Raw genomic sequence first — 6,804 nt, 5'->3', positions numbered from 1 at the left:
AACTGCGCCACCACTCCCCACCCCAGTTTGAAGGAGGATTAGTACAGTGGCTGCTATAAAGCAAGTATGAACAGTTTGAGGGACTGGAACCAACGTTAACTGACAAAAACCAACTTTCATCTAAATCATCATAAATATGTTTAAGTAAAAAAAGGGGGGGAGGGAGGCAAAGGGGGTTTCAGATTGAACAAGATCATCACATTTTATCTAATACATTCAATTCTAGCTAGGATATACCAAAATGGAAACAGGATAAATATAATACAAAACTTCCACTACAGCACACTGCACACCGCTGTGTTCCAAGCCCACTCCCAGCCCCCTAATGCTTCCAAGCTCAACTGTTTCCCGGCCTGTTGGGCCTGTTGATGAAGGAGCATGTAGATCTTCTCTTTTATACAATGTTTGTTATAAGGCTGGTATGTCTGGGTATCAGCTCGGTAAACAACGCAGCTGAGGTCTGCTAGGTCATCAATAAAATCAAACAACTGACTGATATCATATATGATAGAGGGGCTGTTGGGATTCATTCTCTTCAGATGTTCTTCATACATTTTACAAACACCTTCCATACACTCATTCACAGATTCACAGCGTAAGTTCTACCTTCTGGCCTCTTCGTAGGCTGTACTGGTAAGATGATGTGAGACATTGCGCCAAAGTCTCCCGCTGCAGCCCAGAAACTCAGTTTTAAATTGTATTTGATTTTAATTGTTGTCACATATGACTAGTGGCTGCTATATTGATAGCACAGATCTAGAGTATATGAAGAAGATAGAAGAGGAAATAGGATGGAATAAACATAAAAAGCTGGGGTTTCCTAGGTGGCGCTAGTGGTGAAGAACCTGCCTGCCAGTAAAAGACACAGGTTTGATCCCTGGGTCAGAAAGATCCCCTGGAAGAGGGCATGGCAACCCACTCCAGTATTCTTGCCTGGAGAACTTGTGGACAGAGGAGCCTGGTGGGCTACTGTCCATGGGCTTGTGAAGAGTTGGACAGGACTGAAGTGACTGAGCATGTATGCAAACATAAAAAGTTGTTCAAGGAGATCAGGAATAAACAAATTAAAAACATGATGAGATACCACTTCATAACCTGCAGATGTGCAGGGATTAAAAAGTCAGACAATATCCACAGAGGTGAGAGTTTAAATTGTTACAACCCTTTGGAAAACAAAGTTGAGCAAGAATAGTTCCTGGATCCAGCAATATCACTTCAGTTATTATAGAAGAAAAATTACCCTCAGTCTGGCCTGTGGGTTTACATAATTCACAAACAGGTAGCTTTCCTAATAACATATTTGAGTGATTTTATGATAGATTTTAACCAAAATACCAAAATACGATCTCGTCTGAAATACTAGATACCCATACTTTAATTTGAGTCTTAACATTTTTTTCTTTTTTGACTGCACCTCAGGGCACATGGGATCTCAGTTCCCTGATCAGGGGTTGAACCTGTACCCCCTGCATTGGAAGCTGGAAGTCTTAACCACTGCACCATCACAGAAGTCCCCTAGAGTCTAAAGATCTTTTAATTTATTTATTTATTGGGTCTAAAGATCTTTAATTAGATGTTTCTATTGTACACAGTCTAACAGAGATTACTGTGCTGATGTGATTTGTAAGAAGTTGGTCTTCATCCTCATTGCTATGATAGAGCTCCTACACCCTAGAAATTTTCTAAGTGGTCAGAGTGATAAAGATGTCTTATTATTCATAATGAGCACTTTTCAACCTTCCCAGAGTTTGTGTTAATGAGGCGACTTTTGGAAAGGCCTTAAATTTGGGGGTTGTTTTTCAGAAGGTTGGAAGCTTGAGCCCTCCTCCCCCACCTTGAGGGAGGAGAGAGGGGGCTGAGATTGAATCAGTCATCAGTGGCCACTGATTTCATCAATCACGCCTACATAATGAAGCCTTCATAATGACCTATGGCAAAAAACCATCACAATACTGTAAAGTAGTTCTCCTCCAATTAAAATTACAAACAAATCTCTAAAGTACAGGGTTTGGAGAGCTTGTGATGGTGAACAATGGAGATGGGACGAGTGGCGGTGAGAGTGGTCCCAGAGAGAGATGGAGGGTCTGTATCCCTTCCCACATTCCTGGCCCTGTGCGTCTGCTCCCGAGATATGTCCTCTGTGATAAACCAGGGATCTGGTGGGTAAACAGTTTTCCTGGTGTCTGTGAGCCGGTTGAACAAATCAGTCAAACTCCAGGAGGAAGGAGGCCGTGGGTCTGGGTCAGAAGCACAGATGACAACCTGGACTTGGAATTGGCGTCTGGGGAGGGGGAGGTGAGGGGACAGTCTGGTGGGACTGAGCCTTTAACCTTTGGGATCTGATGAGAACTCCAGGCAGGCGGCATCAGATTGAGTTAAATTCTAGGACACCGAGCTGGTTTTGGAGGATTCCTTGGTAAAGGACCGCACCCCCCCACCTTGTCTATCAGAGCCCTTTGTTCTTATAGCAAGACTGTAATAAAACCTTGGCATGTATTCATAATTAAGTTATCTGAAAAGATTTTTAGACACTATATCCTACAGAATCGCTTGCACACCTGCCCTGGGGGATATGAACAAGATTGATCATACTAGCAAAATCTAAACCTGTGACACGGACATTGTGGGATGTTCATTCTGTGAATACTGTGCACCAGTGAACATGTATCAGCTCCAACTACACAGGTCCACAGGGATGACTCACAAAAGAATAGTCTCAGAAGAATGCATACAGTACTATTTTACTTACATAAAATTCAAAAACAAATTAGACTAAATAACGTCTAAATAGATGTACATTGTTTGTTGTTGTTTGGTCACTAAGTCATGTCTGACTCTTTTGTGACCACATGGACTATAGCCCGCCAGGCTCCTCTGTCCGTGGGCTTTACCTAGGCAAGGATACTGGAGTGGGTTGCCATTTCCTCCTCCAGGGGATCTTCCCAACCCAGGGATCGAACCTGCGTCTCTTGCACTATAGGTGAATTATTTACCGCTGAGCCACCTGGGAAGCCCATTTAGATGTACTTAAACAAGTGATAGGGCTTCCCTCGTAGCTCACTCAGTAAAGAATCTGCCTACAATACAGGAAACCCAGGCTTGATTCCTGGGTCAGGAAGGTCCCCTGGAGAAGGAAATGACAACCCACTCCAGTATTCTTGCCTTGTGAATCTCATGGACAGAGGAGCCTGGCAGGCTACAGTCCGTGGGGTCGCAAGGGTCGGACACAACTGAACCACCACCACCACACATGTGATCAGATAAGCCACAGAGTCAGGGTAGTGGTTACTTCCTAGGAAGCAGGGAGGGGGATGTTGGGAGCATTAGAAAAATGGACAAAAGCTCCATTTGTTAATCTAGTTGGACATTCTTTTAATTAGTGTAATTTGACCTGTACATATATATTCTGTACATCAGTTACTGTAACAATGAGGGGCTGCGGCTCACAGGCACGGGGACCACCGCCAGGAGGAAGCTTTGACCTCTGGCGCTCTGCAGCGGGACTGCCAGCAGGTGTGGATGCAGGTGCCAGCGTGGGGCCCGTGTCCTCAGAGCAGGGTCCTCTGGTGCCTGGGACTGCAGCCCTGGGACTGCTGCAGCTCAGCCTGTTTACCTGAAAACAGCTGGGCTGTATTTGTGGAGGTTATTTATGGGCAGCAAGGTATGCCCACCACACCCCTGGGCAGTGGAGGGCGGCCCGCGCCCTACTCGATGCGGGACACCCTGACTCGGGACTGCGGGGCTCTGAGGGGTATCTGGGCGGGGGCCTTTGGTACCGTGTGAAACCCAGTCAGTTAAGAAAGGAGTAGCTTCTTCCTTGGAAAAAAGATCATACAAAACAAAAATGCTTAAGGAGCTAAAAAAATTCACTCCGCTGTGAGGGAGTAGGAGGGGAGGCAGGAGACTTGAACGCGGGGAGCTCATTTGGGAGGCTCTGCATTAGCTGGGGCTCCAGTGAGCGCAGTGGGTGTGGGAGGAAGTTTCAGGCAACCAAAGTCATTGCCCTTCTCTCTGGCATGAGCCCTCCTACCTGCTAGCTGTGTGAGCAGGAGTTATCTACACCCTCAATTTCCACACCAGGAGAATGTGGACACTCTCTGTGCCTGCCTGTCCTGAGACCGTCAGACACAGTATGTGAAGCACCTGTTGGCACTGTGCCTGGTGCTTACGAAGGTCTCAGGACCACCGACCACGTAGAGTTGCCCAGAAAGAGGTTTGTTTTTATTGTTTTTTTTTTTTTTTTTAATTCAGGAGCAGTCAGTCAGCTTGCCAGGTCCTATGCCTGCCAGCTTGTGTCTGCCCGAAACGGAGACTTCATGTTCTGATCGGCACAGAAGTTAGTGGTGGCCCCGCAAATCCTCAGAAAACAGAAGTTACTGTTGGCATGTCAGTAGGAGGGAAGAGAAATTGATATAAATAGCAGCAGGGACAGCAACAAGCCTGTCACAGGACCAGAGAGATTTGGGTGCTCCTGTGGTTGAGAGGGACAGTAAGTCTGGTCCACCCTAACCTCTGCCAGGTGCTTTCTCCACCTGCAGGTAGTCGGAGAGCTTGCAGGTAGCCTCAAGCCTGCCTGCGGGTACAAAATGATGCCTCTAAGAGTGGGCACTGACCCCCTGAAGCTGCGCCTGCCTGGTTTGTGTGTCTCAGGGACTCCTGCCCTCTGGTGGCGGGTGTGGATTCTGCACGCTCCATAGAGCTGAATCAGCCTAGGCTGTGCAGTCCATGGGGCTTCCCAGGTGGCGCTAGTGGTAGTAAACCCGCCTGCTAATGCAAAAGACATAAGAGACACCCGGCCAGTTCAATCCCTGGGTTGGGGAGATCCTCCGGAGAAGGGCATGGCAACCCACTCCAGTATTCTTGCCTAGAGAATCCCATGGACAGAGGGGCCTGGTGGGCTACAGTCCATAGTGTCGCCCAGAGCCGGACATTACTAAAGCGACGTAGCAAGCACGCAAGCAATACAGTCCATGGGGTGACAAGAGTTGATCATGACTTATCAACTAAACAACAAAACCAACCTTCAGTCTCAAGCACAAACTGTATCAGAAGAGCATGCTTGCCTTTGGAGGGCAATGTTATTTACTCTCTTATGCATCTATATTTCTAGCAATTCTGGCCAAAATCATGGGAACTTATGCTTTAGAAAAAAGTAAGTTGAATACATTGTACTATTTTCAGATTCCCTTTTCCTAAAACCCTGTGCAGATTTGTCAAGTGTTTTTATGTTTTTCTTTTATTTTTGTTTTTCTTTTAAAGTTGAGTGTTCCCTGTCATCTTTCTGCCAGCACATTATACTCTGGGTCTATCTCTCCACATCCTGAGTCACCAGAGACCTTGTTATGTTGGTTTTAGGGGCTGGACTAGAACCAAAAGATGCCCACTTAAATTTTATTTATTCATTATTTATTTGGCTGCAGCAGGCCTTAACTGCATGTAGCACTTGGGATGTTCCATCTTAGTTGTGACATGTGGAATCTAGTTCCCTGACCAGAGATCGAACAAATTCTGGTCCACTGCATTAGGAGCTTGACGTCTTAACCACTTGACCACCAGGGAAGTCATGAGTATAATGACTGAAAGTAGCCATTATCTTCCAGTTCTGGAGGTCAGAGGTCCAACGCAGATCTTACTGGATAAAATCAAGGTGTCAGTCAGGCTGTGTTCCTTTTTATTTTGGCTGTACCACATGGCATCTGGGATCTTAATTTCTCGACCAGGGATCTAACCTGTGCCCCTTACATTGGGAGTACAGAGTCTTAACCACGGACCACCAGAAAAGTTCCTACATTCCTTTAAAGAAATTTTTAAATTGAAGTTTATAGTTGATTTACAATGTTGTGTTTCTGCTGTACAATGTAATGATTCAGTTACGTAAATATCCTTTCTTATATTCTTTTCCATTATGGTTTATCACAAGATACTGTATACACAGTTCCCTGTGCTATACAATAGGACCTTGTTGTTTATCCATCCTATATGTAATGGTTTACCTCTGCTAGTCCCAAACTCCCAGTCCTTACCTCCCGCGCGCTCCCCTTCTCCTTGGCAACCACGAGTCTGTTCTCTATGTCTGTGAGTCTGTTTCTGTTTTGTAGATATATTTTAGATTTTACATATAAGTGATATCATATGGTATTTGTCTTTCTGACTTACCTCACATAGTATGATAATCTCTAGTTGCATATATTTTAAATATATATGTCTGGCCTAGAACTCATATCCAGACGTAAGGAAGTCTTATGTATCAAACAAGCCAATTTAGTGCCTGTCAACAGGCACTTTAGAGAGAAGATTGTCCAGGTGGTCAACAAGCACATGAAAAGGGTTTTCAACACCACTGCTTGTCAAAGACATGCAAAAAAAAAAAAAAAACCCACTAGAAAGGCTAAATTTGAAAAGACTGACAATACCAAATGTTGTGAGGGTATAGCATACCTGTGAATCTCATAGAAGGGTGGAGTATAGAATGGTATGATCATGGAAAGCTCTTTGGTAGTTCTTGTAAGAGCATACTGCTAATCTATGACCCAGCAATCTCACTTCTAAGTATATACCGAAATGTGTTCACAAGCAGACTTATCGACAAATGTAAATAACAGCTTTATTCATAATAGCCCCCAAACTGGAAACAACCCAAATATCCACCAACAGTAGAATAAACTGTGATGTATTCATGTCAGATATTACACAACAGCAAATAAAATCATGATACACAAAACAACATGGATGATTTTTAAAAACATTATGGTGAATGAAAGATGTCAGACATGCTGTTTTTAAAGGTTCAAGAGTAGGTAAAAC

At 44.5% G+C, this 6,804-nt stretch overlaps 1 pseudogene; it reads right to left on the bottom strand.

Annotated features, from left to right (window-relative positions):
• Positions 1-226: 226 nt before the first annotated feature.
• On the bottom strand, positions 227-652 carry LOC136150045 (enhancer of rudimentary homolog pseudogene; annotated as a pseudogene).
• Between the last annotated feature and the right edge of the window lie 6,152 nt (positions 653-6,804).

The sequence above is a fragment of the Muntiacus reevesi genome, chromosome 18 (assembly GCF_963930625.1).
Source record: "Muntiacus reevesi chromosome 18, mMunRee1.1, whole genome shotgun sequence".
NCBI lineage: Eukaryota > Metazoa > Chordata > Mammalia > Artiodactyla > Cervidae > Muntiacus > Muntiacus reevesi.
Note: the sequence above shows the minus strand (reverse complement) of the source record. Positions and strands in the feature narration are given on the sequence as shown.